This window comes from Schistocerca americana, chromosome 8 (assembly GCF_021461395.2).
Source record: "Schistocerca americana isolate TAMUIC-IGC-003095 chromosome 8, iqSchAmer2.1, whole genome shotgun sequence".
NCBI lineage: Eukaryota > Metazoa > Arthropoda > Insecta > Orthoptera > Acrididae > Schistocerca > Schistocerca americana.
The window spans coordinates 372198112-372211064 of record NC_060126.1 but is presented as its reverse complement, the minus strand read 5'-3'; the positions used below and the strand labels follow the sequence as shown (position 1 = coordinate 372211064).

Genomic DNA, 12953 nt, shown 5'->3' with positions numbered 1-12953 from the left:
TAGTTCAGATGATAGAAATGCCACTTGCACGCTTAGAGTAGCAGGTTGATGGTGACCAACTTTAAACAGAACGTGATTAATTTTCACACACATTTATTAAAGTAATAACAAGCATAAACATTACTTAACTTGATTCTGGATGCTATTTACAATTGACAATCTGAAGTTCCTTTGGTCTTGGTACGTTAAGCTTATTCTCAGATATCTCTGATACTTGACAAAGTGTCTATACATTTCTCTTCATGGCTATGTACAAGAATATGATAATCTTATTAGGTGCAGACTGAAACTTGACTATAGACTGGTACAGACTAATGTAGACTGGTACAGACAGATGCAGACAAATGCAGACTAATGCAGACTGGCTAATCGGAGGTCTGTGCACTCGTTATAATACCTCGCGCATTCAGGTATCACTGCGCGAGTGTGATCCGCGAGGAGAAAAAGGTTCTACGTTAGCAGTAATCTCATTGGCTGCGTTACATATTAATACACGGATCGGCGGAAGCAGAATTTGGTCCATCTCTAAGGCAGCGCTATCTCGTAGTGCGGAGGTGGACGAGCGCTGCGCCTGCGCTGTTGTGCTTAGCGGGGCGCGCTCTAGTGGGAAAGTTGTGTACACGCTGAGTACACGGAACTATGTACACAACAGAACCTTTACATGTAAAAGGTGGGAGGCAGTCCGTGAGGCTGCGTTTGATTATGATCTATTAACTGACTATGTTAATCGTGAATTAGTCCTCACAGGGTGGTGGATCAAAAATGTAGGCACCATATTACATTAAAATTGAAGGCAGAAACTGTTGGTAGAAAACGAAATTCTCACAACCAGTAGTAGGTGACCCAGAGAAACCCCCAAAAATTCTGCTTCTGATCGAATGTAATGAATCGAGGCATTTTTAAAATATTATTAGAAAGTGTAATGGACTCTTTCAGAGTCGACACAGCAAAATAATAGAAATACGTTCATTATCTACCTGCATGCCAGCGTCGCATACATCTCTTATACACACATCACTACACAATTATATACAGAGACAGCTCGTAAAATTACTAGCTTACCATCACTCATCATAACAAAATTACCTATAGGCGAGCGTAGCAGCGGGTAATAACTAGTAATCTATAGAAATATATCTTTGTATGTTCGTCCTCTATGAGTTTCTAAACCATACATTCGATTGCGATGAAACTTTGGTGAATTGTTCTCCGTACGCCCGCGAAGTTTCCTATCCGTCCCACCCTCAAAAGAGGAGTACGACACATAGTTGAGGAGATATAACCTCAAAAGCACTGAGATGCGCGAGTAACTGCCGCGACAAGAATGATATTTTGTTTCATTTCCTCTTTACTACTAAAACCATTCGCAACACATTTCGCAAACGTATTTAAAAAAAAAGGATATAAAACCACGGGCATATTATAATGCAGCGTTGTCTCAAAATTTCAGATTAGTCGGTCAAGAATCTTCCGACACTTGCGATTAGGAACGTCCGCCGGGCGTGCCGCCATCGTGTTGATGCCAAAAACAGGCGTGCCTCTTATTCGTCTAGGAAATATCAATCCACCATGGCATCGCAACAGTACCAGACTGTCAGTGAAAAAGATGAACAATATCATCGAAGCTACAGTATTAAAATGAAATTTTAAAGGACAAGATGTGCTGTTACATGCACCCCAAATGATTTCAAAAGAGATGCCGTTCGAGTTCATCCGCTTGCAGTTTCCGGTGCGACTTGCATTTGCACTGACCATCAACAAGGCGCAGGGGCAATCACTACAAGTGTGTGGACTAAATCTGGAAAATCCATGCTTCTCTCATGGACAACTGTATGTGGCTTGCACACGCGTCGCGAAACCGTCTGACTTATTCGTGTACGCACCAGACGAAAAAACCAAAACTACTGTGCGTCCAAAAGCACTTCAAAAGCAGATTATACAGGGTGGTCCCGAATTCATGGTACAAACTTTAATGGTAGGTGCAGGACATTGTAACAAGGATATATTGTATAGGAATGTATAGTCCCAGGTGACGCGGTGAGGCGTAAACAGGGGAAATAACGGCCGAAAGGAAAACGAAAGATTTTATTGAAATCGTTGTTGACAAGTGTCATGTTTACAGTAAGTGTTCAAAATTGCGTCCACCATGAGCGATACATGCTTGACAGCGTCGGTGCAGCGATTGGCGTACACGTTCAAAGATGCCTGGTATTTCACGCACACCTGCAGCAGCTACAGATATGCGAGCAACGAGATCCTCATCTGAGTCAACTGGAGTCTCATAAACAAGACTCTTAAGATGTCCCCATAAAAAGTAATCGAGGCAAGAGAAATCAGGAGATCGGGGTGGCCAAGGGACTGGTCCACCACGCCCAATCCATCTAGCACCAAACGTGGCATTCAGGTAATTCCGTACAGCAGTGCTGAAGTGTGCTGGCGCTCCATCGTGCTGAAACCACATGCGGTTACGAATGGCGAGCGGAACATCTTGCAGCAGTTCTGGTAACACTTCTTGCAGAAAAATAAGATAGCTTTCGCCACAGAGTCGCGTGGGTAGTAAGTATGGCCCAATCAAAAAGTCGTTCACAATACCAGCCCACACATTAATACCGAAACGTTGTTGATACGCATGTGGACGCGTTGCATGTGGATTATCTGTTGCCCACACATGGGAATTGTGCGCATTAAAGACACCCTCGCGTGAAAATGTCGCTTCATCTGTAAATAGCACATGACCTACGAAATCCGGCTGCAACGCACATTGCTGCAACAACCACTGGCAGAAGTTCACGCGAAGAGGATAATCTGCCGGATTCAATGCTTGTACTTTTTGAAAATGGAAGGGGTGTAAGCGATTTTCATTTAACACTCTGCATACAGTCTGATGACTCACATGTACGTCACGCGCAACAGTTCTTGTGCTTGACTCGGGTCTATCAGCCACTATGTTCAAGATGCGTTCTTCCAGTCTTGGAGTGCGTACAGCTCTTAATCGACCAGCGTCATGTCTGTTGACGTCGAACGTACCTGTTTCACAAAGTTGACGATGTAACCGTTGAAAAATTCTATGATCCGGCATTCGTCGATTAGGATACTCCGCGCGATACATTCGTAACGCAGCTCTGGCGTTACCATTTGCACGGCCGTACATGTAATGCATGTCTGCTTTTTCTGCATACGTAAAGTCACCCATCGTCTACGGCAGCACAATTGTGAATGGCGCTTGTCCCTACTGCGATACATCATGTTCATCTACTGCCCTCTACCGGCAGTGACACCAACCGATCACTCCATTTCTCTTTCCCCTGTTTACGCCTCACCGCGTCACCTGCGACTATACATTCCTATACAATAAATCCTTGTTACAATGTCCTGTACCTACCATTAAAGTTTGTACCATGAATTCGGGACCACCCTGTATAGCTAAAAACTTTTTTTTCTTTCCATGGCACTGCAGCGCATGCCGAGCACGGCTAGTAATAACATAAATATATAGAAAATATTTTAATGTAATAACAATAATTTGCTTACATCAGAACTTAGTATATCGCTTTACCTTATCATGCAAGAAATTGCAATTCAGAGAAATACAGCATTTGTAAAGCATTCGAAAATTTGAGGAGAAGATATGCCATGCAGCTAATTTAAAAATTACAATAGCAACAAACTCTCACAACTTTGGCAACGTCATAATTTACATAATATAAAATTGAACTGTTCAGTCAGCATTATCGGTAATTTACTTAGAACTACGTCTTTGAACATGGGTTTGAAAGCTACGGGTATGTTAGCGTGTAAATGGGACGAATGGTGTTTCTTTCGGTCGTCCTGCCATATTCGCGAAGTCAGCCTTTACGTTATTTTTCGTTATGTTCTTCATTTAGAATTTTTCATTTCTCTCTCTTCCCCCAATCGACTTCCTGTGGGTTATCTGTTCTAACCGTCGGATTACGAACCGTGTGGGGTACGTGGTTGATAGAAGGTACGGTCGACCTGTAGAAAGTGCTCCTTCACCTGATTGTAATGTTAGCGGTGAGCCAGTCCCATCGGTAGGCCATCACTCGAAGAACTGAAAAGTGTCGTGTATTAAACTTTTAATTTCTAGAAATACTTGTCACTTTCGAGACGTAATATTCGCGCTACTTCATTCTCACAAATTTAACTGTGAGATTTGGAAATTGATGTGTGTAAAAATGCTAGACGCCTACGTTGCATGCATGAGATCTCTCTTGGTAGCAGACCCCGCTGTGAGAAAAGTTACTAAAACAGCGGTGTAAAGAAATTCGAAGACTACATGGTTGGGACATAGGAGCTGAAAATCGTTTGCCGAATGCATCCGAGACATGATCTTTAGGTCAGTGCGATGGATATTTTCAACAGATAGAAATTCATTCACCACAACAATTCGAGTCTGCGTGAAGGGAAGTGCAAACGAATTACATCTCTGAAAAATCGCAGCTCTAACTGCGACAGTTAAAAAAGTAAAGGTTCACCGTCAAGAACTGTGCTAGTAAATACTTCTTTACAACAACCGATTTCACTCCTCAGACCATCATCAGGTATCTTCGGACATTTAAAACAGCTTACAAGGCAATATAAAAAATATGGTATAAAACAGCATTAAATCCACTGTAAGTCACTATTGTGAAGTAGTAAAATATACTTCATACCAGTACCTTTGGGCTTGAAAAGCATTTCTCTCTGTAGTGAATACGTGGAGCACTGTACATTCCATCTGAAAAGAGACCTCCTCACATCCGGACCTCAGTACCATCAAACTGATCTGTTTTCACTGTGTTTTTAAGACTGAATCAAATACCACTTTTCTCTAGACGAAAGTGCTACAACAAACGTTCTGCAAAGTGAACTGGAATCCGTCTGTGAAAAGAATTTCTTGCTGTCCTCCATCCTCCAGCCTCGCTGATACAGTCTACTTAATGTGGTAGCCACTGAGTAGCACTGCACATATCAATAAGGTCTTAAATGCGTGTGTTAGAAAACATCCTTCATGTCATTTATCGCTACGCGAGTTGCTAAGCCACTGGCAAGGTGCAAAGACTCTCTATGCTCTGTTCTCGTCTGCTAGGTAAGTCTCATCTTTGGCTACAGACCGAAACCAAATCTGTGCACTGTACTTTGAGGCGGAACCCATCTGACCAGTGATTTGGATGACTAGGCTGTTAAAATTTGAGTTAACTTGGGCATGCAGACCGGCAGACAGAGCGTCATCCTTTTTCCTCTGACCGCTCGCTCGGCCTAGTTCATAGCGTTACTCGTATTTGTTAGCCATGAAATACATAAACTATACTTTGCCCTCATGTGACGTCATGTTCGTGTAAAGACAGAGATGAAAAATACCAACAGAAGCATATCAATACTCTGATACATTGTGAATTTATTTTTATTTTTCTATGTAAAAATTCGTCTTGTAAATAAAATCATAATAAAATCGGTTGGTCAAAGGCTTTTGCTAAAGAGGCCAAACGGAAACGAACTTTGTATATCTCTTGCTGCACGACAAATAATCTAGTACTTCATTTATTCTCGTCATTTTGTGGCGTCATTTTTGTCTGGCTGTTGCAGAGTAAGCACATATGTTCTGTGTACTATATTTTTAGATAAAATATAAGATATTTTTTGGAAATGTGTAAGTGGATTTTAATTATGGTATCAGAGATGATCATATCCCACGATAATAACTACGACTTTGTATGAATGTTTGTATCTCTGTTTTCAGAGGTTATAAAGAAAGTATTGGTGACGAATTGTCCGAGGGCAGCACAACGAAACAAGTTACACGGTCTTTCGTTACCTATTCAATATCGCTAAGCAGAACCGCCTTAAGATCGAGTTGCCGGTCATTTCTTTTTATTAAGTAAAAATTATGTAAGGTTTGTCGGTCAGTTTCCTTCGTACGATGGCGTCGGCAGTCACCTTAGTGGCTTGATATTAATAAGTAGTAAACTGATAATTACTTCATTACGTAATTCACGTGTTTTGAGAGCAATCATGAATTTCATTTACCGATATTTCTTCCTCAGGTTTACCGTCTTTGAACTTTCTTTCGCCCAGCACGGAACTGCATAATAATCAGTATTTTTATTTGCCGTGACGTACTGGGAAAAGTTTTCATAATAATAATATCCCAATGACCTTGGTGCATGACCTACAAAGTGCAGTGACGGACATCAAACCAAATATTAAAAATAAGCAACGTTAGAAATATGGAGAACCGAATGCCTTTTGGCTTAAAGAAGAAATAAACAAAAAGCGCGAGTTTCAGTTATTTAAACATTAAGTATTACAAAGCATTTGTCAGTTTAAAAGGCGAATGTTAAGTATTTATAATCTAATTTTAATTAGGATCACTAACTTTGTTCAGAGTACAAAGAATTTTATGTTGAGATTATCCGCAACTCAGTAACCTATTCGTAAGTAAGAATGCGCTTCATTTGTACTGTGCATTTATTTATTTAACTGAACGAGCGTTTTCAGAGCATTAGGTATCCAACCTCAGGTGTTGACAACTAAGTTGTTGCTCTTGAGGATGGAACTCTAATGCTCTGAAAAAGGGCTTACAGTTGTATAAATAAATTCTCATTGCATTTTATGCGGATTCTTACTTACGAATTTGTTCGGGATGTTGGATGTTACGTGATGTTGTACAGGGAGGTTGGGAACCACTGCTGTAACGCTTTATTTTTCTGGACAGCTGATAATTTTTCAAATATACCTTCGATATGTTTGATAATAATTAATTCTTTAGTTTTTAACAGTGTGTGGTCTGTTACTGACACATACCTGTGAAGTGGACTAGCATTTGGAAGTCTTTCATTTTTTTATGTTAACACTATCCAAAGAGCCACTAGATCTCCTGGGAATATTTATAGCTGATGAAGGATGTATTCACACCGCTTGAGCTAATAGGGAGATAAAAGTCTATCCAATCAGTTATGTGCGTATCTAGATGTTGAAACGTCCGCTTTGAACAATTGTACCTGACTGTGCTTAACCTGACACACAATATTTTTAGCGCAACGCAATCTGACTTTCAAAAATCCCTACAAAAGAATGGCCCTGACTAACGTTAACCTATACCTTTCACAAATCACTTACCTCACCAAAAATCTTCGTTACTCGAACTACTGCAAAACAGCGAGCGCCACTACTGCCAGCTAAATAAAAGATTCAAACTACGGAAGGCACTAACTACTGATAGGCATAGTTAGGAAATGAAAGATTTTGACAGAGAACAAGCAATGTATTTACCTTAATATCATCAAAAGTCATAATATATATAGGAGTTCATAACATCCATTTTTACAAATATCAAAACTCCGCCATTTCTCTCTCCACATCCACCACTGCTGGCGGCTCACCTCCAACTGCACAACGCTACGCCGCTGTTCACAACCAGCTGCCGCTGCTCAACACTACAATGGCAGACAACAATGCAAACTAGCCACAGACTGCACACAGCACAGCCAGTGATTCTTCATACAAAGCGCTATGTAACATTGACAATAAGAAAACATAAACAGCCTATTTACATAGCCCCCATGCTCCCCACAAAAAATTTTACAAATTGTTTTGGGCAGTGGCCAATAATGATTTGAAAAAAATTTTCATAATTACAATAACAAAGAAATCAAATGCTCACACTTATTGATACAATGTTGGTCAAAAGCTAAAGTTTCTCACAGTCCATAAAGACAGTCCTGATCGTTCATCACAGTAAAATAGCAGTGTTTTTCTCAAAGTCTGAGCAGTAAAAGAAAATGCACACGGAAGTAGTGAATTTCCACGCAGTCTTGAAGAAGTAGTGTTGCCCTTCCAATGGAAAGACAGTGCTGACTCTCGACATGCAGACAAGTAATGGGTCACAACAGAGCAAACCCACAGCAGAGTCATTCGAAGTTTTGAAGAATATTGGTAGGTAGGTCATCACAGACCAGACCCACTGTAGTCTTGGTAGAGAGTATGGTATAGGTGGGCCACCAAAGGTGCAGATCCACTACAGTCCTTGTAGAAATAATGGTACTGATGATTCATCAAAGGTGTAGACCCACTGTAGTCCTTGTAGAAATAATGGTATTGGTGGATCACCAAAGGTGTAGACCCACTGTAGTCTTTGTAGAGATGGCCAGGAACCATCTGTTGTGACTGTGCAGGTGCACAATCACCATTGAAGAGTCTTGTGGATAATATAGCAAGTCCATAACCACCACTTGTGCACTCACAAAGTTTTTGGAATTGTCCTTAGAACCAGCAATGCTGTTATCCAGTCCCTAGCTGAATTATTAACACACGTCCAAACACTAACAGTCCCTACTTCTCACATATTGTCCATATACTATGACCAACAAAAATGTGTGCAGTGAAATGTACCTTACAAGTTACTTAATTTGATGAACTGGTGTCAATTACAATTTTATAACATAAGAATACAATTACAAAGGCACAAAAAACATCTTTAAAGAACATAACAATACAGATAACATTTGTAGTACAGGCTTTACAAAAGAATCGAAATAACATATACATCAGTGTTACAGGAATTATGACATAAGTTCATACATAAAAGATCAGAATAGCTTTTGAAACATCAACTTCACACGTGAGCATTAAAACAGGACAGAATTAATAATGTCCAACATCTTTACAAAGTAAATAACATATTATTAATGCAAACTATATACACTCCTGGAAATGGAAAAAAGAACACATTGACACCGGTGTGTCAGACCCACCATACTTGCTCCGGACACTGCGAGAGGGCTGTACAAGCAATGATCACACGCACGGCACAGCGGACACACCAGGAACCGCGGTGATGGCCGTCGAATGGCGCTAGCTGCGCAGCATTTGTGCACCGCCACCGTCAGTGTCAGCCAGTTTGCCGTGGCATACGGAGCTCCATCGCAGTCTTTAACACTGGTAGCATGCCGTGACAGCGTGGACGTGAACTGTATGTGCAGTTGACGGACTTTGAGCGAGGGCGTATAGTGGGCATGCGGGAGGCCGGGTGGACGTACCGCCGAATTGCTCAACACGTCGGGTGTGAGGTCTCCACAGTACATCGATGTTGTCGCCAGTGGTCGGCGGAAGGTGCACGTGCCCGTCGACCTGGGACCGGACCGCAGCGACGCACGGATGCACGCCAAGACCGTAGGATCCTACGCAGTGCCGTAGGGGTCCGCACCGCCACTTCCCAGCAAATTAGGGACACTGCTGCTCCTGGGGTATCGGCGAGGACCATTCGCAACTGTCTCCATGAAGCTGGGCTACGGTCCTGCACACCGTTAGGCCGTCTTCTGCTCACGCCCCAACATTGTGCAGCCCGCCTCCAGTGGTGTCACGACAGGCGTGAATGGAGGGACGAATGGAGACGTGTCGTCTTCATTGATGAGAGTCGCTTCTGCCTTTGTGCCAATGATGGTTGTATGCGTGTTTGGCGCCGTGCAGGTGAGCGCCACAATCAGGACTGCATACGACCGAGGCACACAGGGCCAACACCCGGCATCATGGTGTGGGGAGCGATCTCCTACACTGGCCGTACACCACTGGTGATCGTCGAGGGGACACTGAATAGTGCACGGTACATCCAAACCGTCATCGAACCCATCGTTCTACCATTCCTAGACCGGCAAGGGAACTTGCTGTTCCAACAGGACAATGCACGTCCGCATGTATCCCGTGCCAACCAATGTGCTCTAGAAGGTGTAAGTCAACTACCCTGGCCAGCAAGATCTCCGGATCTGTCCCCCATTGAGCATGTTTGGGACTGGATGAAGCGTCGTCTCACGCGGTCTGCACGTCCAGCACGAACGCTGGTCCAACTGAGGCGCCAGGTGGAAATGGCATGGCAAGCCGTTCCACAGGACTACATCCAGCATCTCTACGATCGTCTCCATGGGAGAATAGCACCCTGCATTGCTGCGAAAGGTGGATATACACTGTACTAGTGCCGACATTGTGCATGCTCTGTTGCCTGTGTCTATGTGCCTGTGGTTCTGTCAGTGTGATCATGTGATGTATCTGACCCCAGGAATGTGTCAATAAAGTTTCCCCTTCCTGGGACAATGAATTCACGGTGTTCTTATTTCAATTTCCAGGAGTGTATTAGAAGATAACAGTATTCCTCATCATAGTTCATGTAGCTGAGTATTAGATAAACATATAAAGTATCAGATAAACATATAAAGACAGGAAGAACATAAATACACAAGGGTACACAAACACATAGTGGGATAACACAAGGAAAGGGCAGGGTTTGTTTTACTGCAGTATTTTGCAAACAAAACTTTCTTTACTTCTCGGAGATCTCTCTTCATTCTTCATTATTTCCAAAAAGTCCTATCTATACCTGCATTCTGTACTTTTCTCATACAGCCTCACAGTGCATTTCTTCAAATTCATCGCAACTCATTCTCTTATAGGCTACCCCCTCTTAAGCTAACTCAAATCTACTGATCTCAGATGCTAAACTAAGGGACGAGGCAATGCAGCAGCACAAAACAGTTAACACAAACAGCAATGACAAAAAAAATGGAAAATTGCAAAGCAAGCTACAGTAAATCTAAATTACCAAGCAATGCAACATTACAACTAATATGAGCCAATGTGCAGCAAACAATAAAAATAAATCCGTAGTAAAACTGGCTTAACAGCGTAATACAAAGTCAAATTCAGTAACATTATGCCTGGCAAACAGCCGCAGAAAATGAAATAACTTATACCTAAACATGACAAAGCTCAAGCAGAAAAAATATTACACTAAAAATGGCCATGTCTATGTAATTAAAGTGGTGCACCACAAAAACTAATTCTACAAAAAATTACCAAGTACTTGAAAAGAAAATTATATATGCAGTTATTGTTATCAGTCCCTTCTTATTGTTCTTTCCATTCCAAGAGCTCCTTTTTCGAAGAATGTGGATCATAAAATAATTATTTAATAGATCTGTTGACAGAAAGTGTTCACATTAGCAAATGCATCCAAGTTTATTTTATAAAACTAATGCTGCAACACAGCTGGAAACCAGATATCAAATGAAATAAGCAACTATGTACAAAGTAAAGCATAAGAACATCATTCAGTAGTCATGAGGCATTTCATAAGTTAGTAGAAAAATCTCTCAACTAGAGAGACAGTAGTCATAATCAGGTGTATAGACATAAAAATATTTCTCGTCATTTCATTAGGCATTTCAGTAAATATCATAAAGTAAGAGCTCCACAGTGGAATCATATGTTTTCAAGTTCGACCATGTCGTTTTTGCGATGCTTTCTACAAAGAAACGTCAATAGCGAGGATAATGGCCTCCCTTTTTTTTTCTCCATCTGTACCTCTGAAAGGGGCACACGCTAATGGCTTTTTTCCAGGCGACTGTCGCCCAGCTTGGTGCCCACGACACATTACGTGCAGGTGGTCACTTAACTTTCTTACCGAAATATTTACGACACCAGTTTCCGCTACAGTGACAGTCTCATATGAAAATTTCACAGGTCGAAAATTTACGTTACAAATGTGTAGAAACAAAATCCTATGAGTATAACAGTGTGCAAAAAATTTTTGCCTGCATTGTGATACATTCACGCATTTACACACATCTCATAACTCTTAAAGTACGATTCTTGGTTTCCAACAACCTTTTTCACAAATCAGAGTCCCTAACCACTATTCATTACTCCTTACCTTATTACACATATAAATATTCGTCGACACTTCTTCAATATTTCATCATAACAGATACGTAGCATAATCAAATAACTCATATAGCATCAGCTTATTGATCATAAACATATGGCAACAGCATAATACACATCATCATCGCAATAATAACATCTTAACACCTCAGTCAACTCTCAAAATCGTCGTAGCTTCCTCCAATAATTTCAAAACATAAAAAATTCTCTGCTCATGGCAAAAGTGTCATCAGCCTCAAACGTACTTTAAAAATCGTGATCCCATACCAAATATATCATTCAAAGCTCTCATAGTAGCACAATGGTTCAGAAAAAAATATGAACAGTTCACAAAGTGCAGACAAAATACAGTTTCATAAGTGTGAAATTACCCAACTGTGTTATTGCATAAACATCTGTCACTGACATAGTAAAAAAAATGTTTCTTTCTCTGTTAAATAATCAGATAGCTGTGTAATTCTGTGTTAGAGGAATATGGTACCAATGTGTAAAGCAAATACCATATTAGCTAGGGCTCCTTGTGCTTGCCAAACACATGGTACACAAAGTAAGCGTGTACCCCCCTGAGCATTAATGTAATTATACCCTCAAGTGTTACAGATAACAGCAATGGAATGAAATGTATCACGGAAAACTTTCTTTGTAATTCAAAAATCTTTAAAAATAAATGTTTTAAGTACAAAATTAATCACTCAAATACGTGTACTGTAGCGCTAAACTGTGCATCTTGCTGTAAGATAATTCTGTGGAAGTGTCGTAATTATCGTCCTCCGAAAGCTAAGTTCTGCAGAAGTCAATATACTTACCTCATGATAAACAAAAGTGAAATGCTTTGAGTATAGATATCTTAGTTATTACGCTTATTGCCGTGATGAAGAAAGTACTGTGCTGGAACGTATTGTTGTGCTACAGAAAAGGCTGTCTCCTTGTAGCTATACCACAAAAGTTACTACTAAAACATGTTTTTCTTTCCAGAAGAATTCAGAAGAACTGTGCAGATATAAAACAGATACACTGCAAGAGCAACAAGGTAAATTGTGTCACACATTAGTAGCGTCGTGATATAGTCGTGTAGCTGTCAAATAAACTAACCACTGTGTCATCTGGTATCTCTCAGAAAGCACCTTGAATCCATAATGTATTTTCAAGTAAACCAAAATGTTGCACTAAAATCTCATTAGCAGTACCCGTACATGTTCTATGTATGTAAGCCTGATAGTCGTTACGTAATCGTGCAACTAACA

At 40.9% G+C, this 12953-nt stretch overlaps 1 protein-coding gene across 1 annotated transcript in view; it reads right to left on the bottom strand.

Annotated features, from left to right (window-relative positions):
* LOC124545859 (probable tubulin polyglutamylase TTLL2) overlaps positions 1-12953 on the bottom strand; it is a 433526-nt gene that overhangs the window by 186955 nt on the left and 233618 nt on the right. The gene's annotated exons all lie outside the window — the stretch shown is intronic.